A 14,673-nucleotide genomic window follows, 5' to 3' on the forward strand; every position below is an offset into this window, starting at 1 on the left:
GAAAGTGAGGCAGCACAGGAGGCACTCACTCATCTCTGCCAAGAAATTTGAAAGACAGCTATCTGGCTGACTGATTGGAAGAGATCCATATTTGTGCCCATTCCAAAGAGGTGACCCAATGGAATGCAGAAATCATTGGACAATATCTTTGAGATCCCATGCGAGTCAAGTTTTGCTAAAGGTAACATAGAAACAACTACAAGCATTCATTGACAGAGAACTTACAGAGGTTCAAGATGGATTCAGAAGAGGACATGGAATGAGGGACATCATTGCTGATGTCTGATGGACCTTGGCTGAAAGCAGAGAATACCAGAAAGATGTTTACCTGTGCTTTATTGACTATGCAAAGGCTTTCGATTGTGTGGATCATGACAAGCTATGGACAACATTGTGAAGTATGAGTATTCCAGAACACTTAATTGTGCTCATGAGGAATCTGTACTTGGATCAAGAAGCAGTTATTTGAACAGAACATGGGAACACTGAATGTTTTAAAATTTAAAAAGGTGTGTGACAAGGCTGTATTCTTTCACCATACTTATTCAACCTGTATGCTGAGCAGATAATCTGAAAAGCTGGGTTATATGAAGAAAAACTTGGCATCAGGATTGGAGGAAGACTCATTAACAACCTGCGATATGCAGATGATACAGCCTTGCTTGCTGAAAGTGAAAAGGACTTAAAACATTTACTGATGAAGATCAAAGAGCACAGCCTTCTGTATGGAACATTCTTATCAATGGAGAAAAGATTGAAGTTGTCAAGGACTTCATTTTTCTTAGATCAACTATCAACACTCAAGGAAGCAGCAGTCAAGAAATCAAAGGACGTACTGCATTAGGCAAATCTGCTGCACAAGACTTCTTTTTAAAGTGTTGAAGAGCAAAGATGTCAGCTTAAGGACTAAGGTACATGTGACCCAAGCCATGGTATTTTCAGTAACTTCATATGCATGGGAAAGCTGGACAGTGAATAAGGAAGACCATAGAATGATGCTTTTGAGTTATGGTGTTGGAGGAGAATATTGAAAGTGCCATGGGCTGCCAATAGAACCAATAGATCCGTTTATGAAGAAGTGCAGTCAGAGTGCTCCTGGGAGGCCAGGATGGCCAAGCTTCGTCTCTCATACTTCGGACATATTGTCAGGAGGGACCATTCACTGGAGAAGGATATCATGTTTGGTAAGGTGGAGGGTCAGAGAAAAAGAGGAAGACCCCAGAGATGGATTGGCAAAGTGGCAGCATCAATGGACTCAAGTGTGGCAACAGTAGTGAGGTTGGCCCAGGATTGGGGAGTGTTTCGTTCTGCTGTGCTTAAGGTCGCTATGAGTTGGTACCGACTCGATGGCACCTAACACCACCAACAACAATCGAGTTCTGATCATCGAGGCTAAGTCAAATGGGTACTATCTGCAAGCTTTGACATTCTTGTGCGTCTCCCCTCTCACCTCTCTTCATGTCATCTGTATGCCTCATTTTCAGCTCTTTCCCTCTATGGCTATGTCCTTGTCCATGTGTTCAGGAGTCCCCAGGTCTCACCACACTTCAGACTAACCAACCCTTCTTCTCTCATCTTCAGGTCGCCAGGAGTCTATGGAACATGGTTGAAATCAGCCCACATCTTCATTGCTGCTTTTCCCCCACTTTATTAACTATTTGTTTTTTTGTTTTTTTGGATGTTCACATAGGACCTTGAAATGTCCAAAAGACACATTTTACAAGTCACCCTCTTGCCCACAGGCACACTGCCTTTCTCATTCCATGGGTCTGTAGTCTGCTAGTTCTCTGTCTCTGTGCCATTGCCTGTGCCGCCATCTCTAACTGCTGATTTTCTGGTTAGGATCCCTTGGCTCCTCTTATGCTCTTCCGCCCTGATGGTTTTAGGGTTCTCTGTTCCTGAAGTAACAGATGAACTGCTTTCCTCTTTTAGTTACACTTCCACATTTATAGTGACAAATTGCCATTTGTCCTGATAACGATTACAGTTGAATCATGAACTTCTATCCCCATCATCACCAGACCCATCTGAACAAGAGGAAAACTATTCAGTGGGGATTCTATCATCTGGCACTAAGCAACCTCATGAAAGCTTCTAAGACAGCCTCTTTGTGCCTTTATAACCCCCAAGTTTGATAGCTGAAGTCTAAGTTGGGCCTTCCCAGTGTGCTGAGGAGACATGCTTGATCCTTGATATGAAGAATGTTTCCCTGTTGGTTAGAATTTGGGGCAACTTCATCCATAAACAAAAGTCCAGTCATCTCAAGTTGTAGCAATTTACACTTGCACCCTGTACCAAACTTCTTTATCTTCATCAGATCTAGTTCTGGTCAGCAAGCCAGCCAAGCTAGGCCAAGTGAGTACTCTCTGCACATTTGGGAGTTCTTGCACGGTTTATTTCTCCCACTTCTGACCAGCTGGCCACTTTACTCTTACTTAACTCTACCCCCAGTGGCTGTGTTCGTGTCCTTGGGCTCGGGAACTCACACATCTTCCTAAACTTTAAGTCAGCCAACCCTTCCTCTTTTCCCTCTCATCTTAAGGTCATAGGGCATTTATGACACATGACTAAACAGCCCATGTCTTCAGTGCTGCATTTCTCCCATTTCCACTCACAAGTTGACCAGGTGGTCACCAGTGAGCATACAAGACTGTTCATGTGTTTCCTTTGAGTTTCAGTTTAGAAAGGGGTTTACCTTGTGGGCTGACTTTTCTAGCCTGAAGGCTCAAACCTAGCCATCTCTTTTTGATGTATGACTTTTAATCATGAAAATTAGAATTATGTAATTCCTAGTAAGACACTGAGCCCTGATGTGGCTTTGTTGGATAAGCACTGGACTGGTAACCACAACAGTTCATACCCACCAGCTGCTCTCAGTGAGAGCACACACCATCAGTAATAGATTTGACTCCAGAGAGTTTAATTTTATGATCCTTGTCTTTGCACATGCATCTTTTTGTATCCTTTTTAAATTAGTCTTATAATTATTTGAGTTACTTCAGTTTGGCTAGATTTCCTTCTCTGATATTCAAATTCATTTGAAAAATCCTAAAGTAGGATTTGCAGATGTGCCTTCAGCAAAAGTGGCAATTTTTTATTTTTAAAGATGAAAACTTCTTGTGATAGATATGTTTTTGACATTTGAAATAAAAATGTCTTCTGCTTTCTAATTACACTTTTTTTTTTTTTTTTTTTGCTATTTTCAAACTCAGCTTTAAAAGAAAGGGGCCCTGGTGGCTCTGTAGCATAAGAACTGGACTGCTGCTAATCGTGAGGTCATCAATTCAAACCCATCAGCTGCTCCTCTGGAAAAAGATGAGGCTTTCTGCTCCTGTAAAGTTGGCAATGGGTTTGGCTTTGGTGTTTTTTTTAAGAGGTTCCCTTTTAAAACATGACAAAACAGATTTATGAAATGGTAAAGCTGATAGTGTGGTGCTATAGAATAAGCAGTGGACTGTGAACCACAAGATCGGCAGTTCAAATCCACCAAATACTACTTGGAAATCATGTACCACTTGCTATAAGCTGGAATCGACTTGACAACACTTAATGACAGTATGTTGTTGTTGTTAAGTGCCATCGAGTCGGGTCCGACCCATAGCGACCCTGTACAGGGTTTCCGAGGATGTAAATCTTTACGGGAGTAGAAAGCCTCATCCTTCTCCCGCGGAGCGGCTGGTAGTTTCGAACCGCTGACCTTAAGGTTCGCAGCCCGATTCGTAACCACTACGCTACCAGAGCTCCTTAGAGCCCTGGTAGTGTAATGGATTTCCCGTTGAGCTGCGAAATGCAAGGTCAGCAGTTTGAATCCACTAGCTGTTCTACAGGAGAAAAGTGAGGTGTTTTGGTCCTGTAAAGATTTACAGACTTGGAAACCCTATATAACGAGTCTTGACGTGGTGCTGTAGGATAAGCACTGGACCCCTAGGTCAGTTTGAATTATAAGGTTGGTGGTTCAAATCACCAGCCACTCCTTGGAAACACTGTACAGGGTCTCTGTGAGTCTGAACCTATTTAACGGCACTGAATAACAGCAATAATGAGTTGGAGCCAACTTGTTGGCCTACAACAACAGCAACAACACAGTTGATACTACTTTGCAAAGTAATGACAGTATAGGATATCAGTTTTACATTATTATTTACATTGTTATTGCTAAGTGCTGTGGAGTTGGTTCCAACTGTATTGGGTTTCCTGAGGCTTTAAATCTTCACAGGAGTAGAATGTCTGTTTCTCCTGTGGAGGTGCTGGTGGGCTTGAACCATGGCCTTGTAGTTCACAGTCCCGGGCTTATCATCTGGAGCCGTGTAAAATATATAAACAATATTGTTAATTTGATATTGCTCATATCAAATTAGTAATACTGTTTTCCTCTTAGATACGTTTCATTTAAAATTTACTAATAGCTGGACCAATAGTGTGCAGATATTGCAGAAATCATAACATTGGAAAGGTAATAAGTAAGCTTTGGAAACAGTGGGTTAGATCATCTTGAAAATCTTTTTCGTTGTTTTGTTCACCATTTAATCTCCTGTGCTAGGTGCAAAATGAGTAAGAATCTAGCCTACCTTCAGTGACACACATTAGGATACTTCTTAGTATTTGATCATATGATGGTAATAAATTATGACTTTTCTAAGAATTAGTTAACTGATGTCCAATACTGTCATTGCTTTGCAGAGTTGTATCAGCTTTGTTGTTGTTGTGTGCCATTGAGTTGCTTCTGACTCATAGCGATCCTGCATAGGATTTCCAAGGCTGTAAATTTTTATGGAAGCAGAAAAGCTCATTTTTCTGCTGTGAAAAGATTATATCAGGGCTCCATAATATCTGTAGGGGAAGCACTGGACTGCTAATCACAAGGTTGGCAGTTCAAACCCACCAGCTACCCTCAGAAGCCCTATACAGGGTTGCTATGAGTCTGAACCTACTTGACGACACAAAACAACCACATAAATGAAAAGCTAGTATCATTTATCATGAATTAATAATAGTGATTGAATTGTTTAACAGTTTTCTTCTGCCTTTGGAAGCCTTGTGCTCTGCACTGTCTTGCCATGTGTCTTGGGCCCTGTGAGCAGGTTATGCTTGAGGGCAAGACGTTTCCTTTACTATTCTTACTGTCTATGAAGGGTTAATTCCATTCAGACATACGGGAATCAGTGACCTATTCAGTATAGAACTGGCTAAAAGATCTGACTATAGCCACTGAAACAGAGTAAGCATCCAAATCAAAATCTTTTATACATATTAAACATAGAAACTAAATCCCTATAAAATTTCACATTTTAGAGCTTAGCCTGCTATAGAGGTGAGTGGGTGGAAAACGTAATGTAAGTGTAAAGCTATAGTAGTTTGTATTCCTAGACTGTATTTACCCTGTAAGCAGTGGCACTTGCCTTTGTACAGTTTTCTGCGGCGGGGCGGGGCCATAAAGTTCACTTCGTGAGCACATGTGAGTAGAGCCCTGATCACTGGTGGTGGTGACGGACAGGTGATGAGCAGGCCAACTGTGACGTGGAGACCAGTTCAGAGAATGCTGAGTGCTGTGAAGGAGCTAAGCATTGTGATGAGAGAGAAGGTGTGTGGCTGGAGAAGGCTTGTCGTCAGCAGTGCAGCCAGGAAGAATGTCTACTGAGTACGTGACATTAGAAGTGAAACCTGAAAAACGACAACGATCCAGCCATATGAAATGCTTAAAGACACATTGGGCAGATGGTGTACCACATGCAAAATCTGAGGTGGAAAAGGCTTGACAGGTTGAACCAAAACAGGGAGCCTTGTGTGTGGCTTCTCAGTATTGAGAAAAGAGAGGGGCCCTCTGAGCAGAAGCAGACTCAGGCAGGAGCCCTTCATGCAGGACCGTGGTGCTCAGTGGGAGGAGGGTGGCTTTTATTGTAAAGCAGCAGGGGATCCATGAAGGGTTTCAAACCAGGGGGTGAAATCCATCCTCAGGAGATGTTATGTATACCTTTCCTTAAATATGAAATTAAGGAATTTAAAGTAAATATGTACTGATACAAGGAGCTCTGGTAGGATAGTGGTTATGAGTTGGGTTACTACCTTAAGGTCAGCGGTTCAAAACTACAAGCTGTTTTGCAGGAGAAAGGTGAGGCTTTCTACTCCCATGAAGATTTACAGCCTTAAAAACCTTGTACAGGATCAGGATCACTATAAGTCAGAAGCGACTACACTGCACACCACTGTTACCACCACCACCACCGTGTACTTATACAGACTTTAATAAGTTAGTACTAATTGTGGTAGGTGTTTTCCCACTGTTTTGTATATAGTATGCTATTTCATTGTATTAACTTGATTAAAATATATTTTTTTAAGTGAGTGGTAAGCCTTTATGACCAGCACTGTACTGGTTATGTTGTTTATGAAGGAAACAAACAGCATATTTGCAAATGAAGAAATGTTGTGGAAGTAGGGATTTCATAGAGCACATTGACAATTTCAGTAGTTGTTTTACACACACTTCTCACTTACTAACATGGGTTGATTCCAAAAACCAGGTCATTATATGAAGATTGGCATTATAAAAAAATGGAGGGTCGGTCTTTACATAATTGCCAAACTTGATCATTCCTGCAGTTTGTTGTACTGTGGTGGATTGTGTGTGCTGGGAGGCTGCAAGCTATGCCACTGGAGTTTTAAATACCAGCAGGTTCAACCATGGTTGACAGGTTTCAGCAGAGTCCCCAGACTAAGACCAGAAAGAAACATGGACTACTTCTGAATATTTAGCCACTAAAATCCTATGAGTAACAGTTAACATTGTCACATACAGTACCAGACAATATTGTCAGGTACAGTGCCAACAGGTGATCCCGTCAGGTTGGGAGGCCCTACACAGTGGCAGCAGCAGTGGGCTCTAACTAACAATGGTGGGGATGGCACAGAACTGGGCTGTATTCCGTTCTGTTTGTGTAGGGTCAGTATGACTCGGGAAAGACTCAACAGCACCTAACCACAGCTGCCAAATGACATCATTACATAACTACCAACCCACTGAGACTGGTGGCCCGGCCACACTGACATGTAACCTTCATCATCACAGCTGGCATTACTCTCACCTTAAATTTCATTGTTTGTTATTGCCAGATGTACATTGGTAATGGTCACAGTAGCTGAGTCATTGATTTTTACTACTGTCCTTGTCAAAGAGTAAACTCTGAGTAGAACTCTGGAAGGAGAGTAACGATGGTTTTAGTGTTGGATTTGATACCAGGTTCTCCGAAATCCATAAGGGGGAGAAGGATTTTTGTGCAGAAGAGCTGGGAGTACCATGAGTTACATACGTGTCACAAGTAAACCTTTCATTGTGTAGCTTTATCTGTTTTTTGTCACAGACTTTTTGTGCAACTAAACTGCATTATTAAGTGTCTTTTTGGGTAACATTGTCTGTTTCTTTCTTGAAACATCTTTTTAACCATAAATTATAAACTTTGTCATGAATCAGTTATAAGCATTCTTTCTGTGAACAAAACATTTTTATCGTGGCCTTAAATATGCACGATTCACTGCACAATATCCGAGCAGAAGCAGAGACTGGAGAGAGGAGAAGTTTTATCTACATTTAACCTTCGTCATGCCAGCTGCCTCCGTTTTAAGGTGCTCTTTCAATTATAAATGCAGAACACAAGCCAGTTGATAAAGCGAGGAGCTGGAGCCCTGGTACATAGTGGGTTACCCATGGGGATACTAACCGCAAGGTGTCTGCAGTCCTCAACCTGATATCTGCTGCTCTGTGGGGAAAGAGACTTTCTGCTCATGTAAAGATTTAGTCTTGGAAACCCTGTATAGGGTCACCATGAGTTGGAACCGAATACAATGCACCCAGCAGCAGCAGCAGCTAGAATGGAATTTGAGTAATTGAAAACAAAAGTGTAGTAAAGTGATTTCCTTCTGGAATCCTAGTATTCATAGTCACTCGGCACTTAACTTGTGTTCCTCAGCCAGATGTAACTGTCACAGGATGTATTAGGTTGTAATACCTAATAAAGTTGATTTATGTATCTTCTAATAAGATTTGAGCTCTTAATTAATGCTTGAATGATTTTAGCAGCCTGTTCTAGTGCTCAGTATCCTTGAACCTGACTCTTTATATCCTGAGATTGTTATGTTTTCAGGCTCACTTTTTTCCTATAAATTTGAAAGTTCCTCACCTGGTACTCTAATTAAAGGAAATGTAGTGTGAGTTTGACCTTTGAATTTGTCCCTCATCCTTTACTGTCTTTCAAAAAGACAATTAGACATTGTTTATCTGTTGAGGCCTCAATTATTTCAGTCTGTAGCTGGATTGCATTTACATCTAGTTTGAATCATTTAGAGATGTTAAAAATCATTTTCATGACCTTATGATCAGCAATTATTTGCCCCATGGTTCCTTTTTCTGCCCTAATTTATTCATAGTTCTCAAACATTTCACAGATGAAAATATTCTCTAATTGCTAATTAGAGACTATAGAGCCTAATGTTGTTAATTGCCATTGAGTTGGTTCCAACTCATAGTAACCCTGTTATAGAGTTTCTGAGGAGCGGCTGGTGGGTTTGAACTGCTGACCTTGTGTGGTTAGTAGTCCCATAATAATCCTACAGTGCTGCACCAGGATTCTGAAAAGACAAGCAAGCTGAAACTCATTGTTGTCAAATTGGTACAGACAAAGTAAAACTGTTCCTGTCAGTCTTGAGGAAAGCAAGCTGCTGCACCTCTCACCTGCAGAATGACTCGGGGGGGGGGGGGGGTTCCAGTTGCTGACCAGCCTTTTGGTTAGCAGCTGAGTGTTGAACCACTGCATCCCAGGACTCCTTAAGGTCGAGGTTGTTTTAGGTGCTGTCGAGTCTCTCTCGACTCATAGCAACCCGATGTATAACAGAACAAGATACTGCCTGGTCCTGTGCCATCCTCACAATTGTTATGTTATTGTCACTGTGTCACTCCGTTACGTTGGAGGTCTTCCTCTTTTCCTCTGACCCTCCTCCAGGAACTGGTCCCTCCTGACAATATCGAAAGTACGAGAGACCATCCTCGCTTCTACGGAGCATTCTGACTGTACTCTTTCCAAGACAAAATTTGCTTGTTCTTTTGGTAGTCCATGGTACTTTCAATATTCTCCAGCAACATAATTCAAATGCATTGATTCCTGTCTGACCTTCCTTATTCATTGTCTAACTTTAACCTGCATATGAGGCTATTGAGAATATCATGATATGGGTCAAGCACACGTTGTTGTTGTTGAGTGCCGTTGAATTGGTTCCAACCCATAGCGACCCTGTATAGAGTTTCCAAGGGGCAGCTGGTGAGCTTGAACCGCCAACCTTGCAGTTCAAACGGCTTTGCAATCTGGCGCATTAACCCACAGCGCCACACCAGGACTCCCCGCTTTAGTTGTCCTCAAACTGACATCTCTGTTCATTAACATTTTAAACAGCTCTTTTGCCCAATGCAGTTCTTCCTTTGATTTCTAGACTGCTGCTTCCATGACTGTTAATTGTGGATTCAAGCAAAATTAAGTCTTTTGAAAACTTCACTCTTTTCTCTGTTTAATTTTATTTATTGGTCAAGTTGTGGAGATCCTTTTTTTTCTATATAGTGAAGGCTGTAATCTTTTTATCTTCATCAGTATTTCAAGTCCTTTTGCTTCCTGAAAGCAAGGTTGTGTCATCAGCAAATTGCAAGTTATTAATGAGTAGTCCTCCAATCCTGATGCCATGTCTTCTTCATAGAATCCGGGATTATTTGCTCAGCGTACAGATTGCATAAGTAAGGTTAAAAGATAAAACTCTGATGCACACCTTTCATGATTTTAAACCATTCAGTATTTCCGTGTTGTGTTCAAATGACTGCCTTGTGGTCTATGTACAGGTTCCTCATGAGCACAGTTAAATGTTTGGGAATACCCATTCTTTGCAGAGTTTTCTGTAGTTTGTTAATGAACCACATATTCAAATTCCTTTATGAAGTCAGTAATACAAACTATCCATCTGTCTGGTATTATCTGCTTTTAGTCAAGATGTTTCTGATGTCAGCAGTGATATACCAAGTTCTACATTCTCTTCTGAATCCAGCTTGAATTTCTGGCAGCTCCCTGTTGATAGAATGATGCAAGTGGTTTTGAATTATTTTCAGCAAAATTTTACTTGCATGATATTGTTTGATGATTTCCACATTTGGTTAGATCACATTTCTTTGGAAAGGGCTCAAATATGGAACTTTTCTAATTGGTTGACCAGGTAGCTATCTTCCAGATCTCTTGACAGAAGACAAGTGAGTGCCTCCAACATTGCATACGTTGCTGAAACATGTCAGTTGGTATTCAAACAGATCTAGAGATCCTTGTTTATTATCAGTTTCTTCAGTGCAAACTGAACTCCTTCCTTCATGTATTTGTTTTAGTCATATGCTACCTCTTAGAATTGTTGAATATTGACCCTTAATTTTTGATACAATGATTCTATATTCAAATACCACAACCTTCAGTATAGATTGTACCTCAACGTAAAGAAAACAGCCTCGCAACTGAATGAGTATAGCATCACGATAGTAGAGAAAAGAGTGAAGTTATAAAAAACTTCATTTTGCTTGGATCCACTATCAACACTGATGGACGCATTAGTCAGGAGATCACTTGTATTGAATTAGGCAAATCTGCTACAAAAGACTTCTTTAAAATGTTCAAGAGCAAAGATACCAGTGTGAGGACTAAGGTGGACCTGTCCCAAGCCGTGGTATTTTCATTAGCCTCGTATGCATATGAAAATTGGACAGTGAATAATGAAGACCATAGAAGAATTGGTGCATTTGAGTTATGGTGTTGGAGTAGTACCATGGATTGCCAGGTGGTGGTGTTGGAGGTAGCATGCCGTGGACTTGGTTCGGACTCATAGTGACCCTAGGTTTCTGAGGCTGTAAATCTTCATTGGAGCAGAAAGCCTCATCTTTCTCCCGTGTAACAGCTGGTAGTGTCGAACTCCTGACCCTGAGGTTAGCAGCCTGACTCATGCCCACTGTGCTACCAGAGCTCCTTGGATTGCCAGGAGAACAAACAAATCTGTGTTGGAAGGTGTATTGCCAGAATACTCCTTAGAAACCAGGATGGGGAGATTTCAACACTCAGACTTTGGACATGTTATTAGGAGGGACCAGTTCCTAGAAAAGGACATCATGCTTGGTAAAGTGGAGGGTCAGCGAAAAAGAGGAAGACCCTTATCAAGATGGCAGCAGCAGTGGGCTGAAGAGTAACAACAGTTGTGAGGTGGTGCAGGACTTGGCAGTGTTTGTTCTGTTGTGCCTTGAATCACTGAGTCAGCATCAACTCAAGGACACCTAACAGCAACAACAGCCGCCATTCAGAGTTGGTGCCTTTCCTTCCTCGTCTTTCTTAGTCTGGAACCTCCACTGACACTTGTCCACCATGGGTGACCCTGCTGGTATTTAAAATATCAGTGGCATAGTTTTCAGTATCAAGGTAGACAAAATGATACCTACGTTCTAGAATTTGACCATATTGGGTCCATCAGTAGTACAAACAAGAAATTTTGAAAAATGGAAAACTGGGAGAGTCAAAATAGAAATAATAAAGTAACTGCCTAAATGTTAAAGGATGAGGGATTTTGGTTTTTGTTTTGTGCAAGGGAGTCAGATGTGACTTCAATCCCTCTGTGAACAGGGACAGGATGATAAGGAATGTTTGACAGTTTCCTTTGTCTCTAAAGAGGTAAGAAAAGGAGAATAGATTTAAATATAAAGCAGTTCTAGTTTTGGGTTATGGGTAAGGAAACTTCTTTGGCTATGGAACGAATCAGTAACACGACTATGGTTATCCTTGTATTAGAAGCCAGTGTCTAATGAGAACTCTTGGTTGACTCCGCCCCCTCTTCAGCACTGTCAGTCATTGGTAGGGGGCTAGGTATGTGTGGAGGGGAGCATCAGATAGGTTCTTGCTTTGCCTGCTGACTATGGGGTCATTACAGTGATCAGCTAGAAGAGGTGCTTTGTATATCCAGAATCATTTGAGTTAGCTTACTTTCTGACTGCTAAGTTGATTTATACATCAGTGGTGAATTTAAGGAAAAAGATTCTCCTTGCCTACTAATTATAATAATAATCAGTTCATAATATTTTTTTACATACTGGGAGGTAGGAATAATTAGAAGACATCTTAGAAGATTATCTGTCAAAATGTTGTTTGTCATTATTTTGATTCTGAAATTTGTTTTTGAAGTATTAATTCCTTTAAAAAAAAAAGTAATAAAGTAATAATTCCTTGGATTCCATTGTCTTTTCTGAACTATCTAGGATTGTTATTTTTCTTCAGGAAATGTTTCTCAAACTTGTTTTATAGCTTCAGACCTTGATGTATATATAGTAAGTCCCATTGGTAATATTGTTAACAAAATGAATTTCTTAAATGCTGATGTGGAGGGAGGTGGTGGTGGTGCTGTAGAGTCGGTTCTGACTCATAGTGACCCTGTATGTGTTTCCAAGGCTGTAAATCTTTACAGGAGCTGAAAGCCTCATCTTTCTCTTATGGAATGCTTGGTAATTTTGAACTCCTGACCCTGAGGTTAGCAGCCTGACTTGTAACCACTATGCTACCAGAGCTCCTTAAAGGGGATGTATATTGTGTAGGGGGAAAAAAAATCTCCCAATCAAGGTGTTAGATGCTCTGTATTTGCTATATATCACAGTGCTTTGCTTTTCCATATGCATACACTCTGGCTTTCTGTGTCGATAACATTATTTAATTATAGCCTCTGTTCCCATTTATTTGAATATAACCCGTTTGCTTTGTTTTTCTGCTGTATATCTGATCATTTCTTTTTCCAATCTATTTGAATAGAATCCATTCTTCATTATCTAATTTACTCATATCTCCTTTGTGTCTACCACAGACTGGTGTTATTTTTTCCTTTATGTCCTACTTTTGACTCCTATTGCTTACTTCTTGTGTCTGGGGTCTGTATTTTTAACCTTTCTTATTCTCCCATTATTCAAGTATCTGCCATTTAACCCAGTGGCAAACAAATAGTCGGAGCTCAGTATTTATTATTGGAATAATGATAGGTAAGAAAGGTGGAAGGATGCTAGTCATGCATTAAATGACCTTGGAGCTTAAATATGAGAGGTTGATTGTTGTTTTTTTATTTCCCTTGAGATTAAGTTTTACCAATGAAAGAAAAATCTGAGGTCTGTGTTCACACATTTTTATTGGAAGACAGGTACCATTAAAGGACGCTCAATTACCTGCAAATTCTGTAATTTGTGACCCTAGGTGGTTGTTGTTGTTCTGTGCCGTGGAGTTGGTTCTGACTCATAGTGACTCTGTACAGGGTTTCCGAGACTATAAATCTTTACTAGGGTAGAAAGCCTCATCTTTTTTCTACGGAACAGGTGGTAGTTTCAAACTGCTGACCCTGAGGTTAGCAACCGATTCATAACCACTATGCTAATATTCTAATTCTAACTTCCAAGACAGAAACGTAACTGTGGAGATGAGGGAACACAGGGCTTTAGGTTATTGAAAAACCACAAATAGAAACTTCGATCGTTGCTGATAATATAAAAATAGGACGGTGCTCCTCTATTTTTTGAACTTGAGTTGTTTAAAAAGTAGTTAACAATTGAGTTCGGCTTGCAGAAGTTCAGTGGGCAGTGCTAGGTATAAATGGTGAAGCACAGTTGATTTACAAACAGGTGAAAGTTAGTGCATTGTGAGCTTAACCCTGCCTACGCTTAGCTTCTTTATTTATACAATGGAGACAATAGTATGTGTAGGACAGGAAAATACAAGGGTAAGTCAGAAAGTATTGCTACAAAATCATGGACACCTTTTGAAACCAAAGTATCAAAATGTGAAGCTACTGTTTCTCACCATATTCTCGATCTAGGCGAGAAAATTCTCAAGGTGGTATTTCCAGTTCTCTAGTGCCAGTGGATAATGTGCTGGACTGCAAAGTCTCTTTGAACCGCAAGGTTCGGTGGTCCAAGCTCACCTTAACCCTGCCTACGCTTAGCTTCTTTATTTATACAATGGAGACAATAGTAACTGACCTCAGAAGATTAGAGTGAGAGCTAGAGAGGAGATAGTGTTGTTGTTAAGTGCTGTCAAGTCAGTTCTGACCCACAGTGACCCTATATAGGGTTTCCAAGGAGTGGCTTGTGAGTTTGAAATGCCGACCTTATGGTTCAAACTGACCTTGCAGTCCAGTGCTTATATTACAGGGGAGATAGGACCTCTAAAGTACTAAGGTGATTCATCTGGCATCTTCTGAGACATCTCACCCAGGGGGCTTCTCTTCTGCTGCTTCTCTCTTCTTCTCCCTCATGGTGTTGTTAAGTGCCATCAAGTCCATTCCAACTCATAGCAGCCCTGTATACGGTTTCCAGGGAGCAGCTGCTGGGCTTGAACTGCCGACTTTGTGTTTGACAGACCCGTGCTGATGAAGACATGTAATTTAATGGAAAGTCTATGAGGGTTTTTTGACGCCATACATTTTGATATTTGTAAGGAAGTTATTCCACGGTAGAGCGGTGATTCAATGGGAAATTAGACTTTGATAAAGAATGTTAATAATTCAAATATATTTTCATAGAATTAGTGTTTTTTTGTTTTTTTTTACTTCAAAGGTACAAATTGAAAAAATATTGGAAAATATAAAATT

General features: G+C 40.6%; 1 protein-coding gene across 1 annotated transcript in view; it reads left to right on the forward strand.

Moving 5' to 3' along the window:
* ING3 (inhibitor of growth family, member 3) overlaps positions 1-14,673 on the forward strand; it is a 41,246-nt gene that overhangs the window by 14,701 nt on the left and 11,872 nt on the right. The gene's annotated exons all lie outside the window — the stretch shown is intronic.

Source organism: Chrysochloris asiatica, unplaced genomic scaffold (assembly GCF_000296735.1).
Source record: "Chrysochloris asiatica unplaced genomic scaffold, ChrAsi1.0 scaffold00032, whole genome shotgun sequence".
Lineage (NCBI taxonomy): Eukaryota > Metazoa > Chordata > Mammalia > Afrosoricida > Chrysochloridae > Chrysochloris > Chrysochloris asiatica.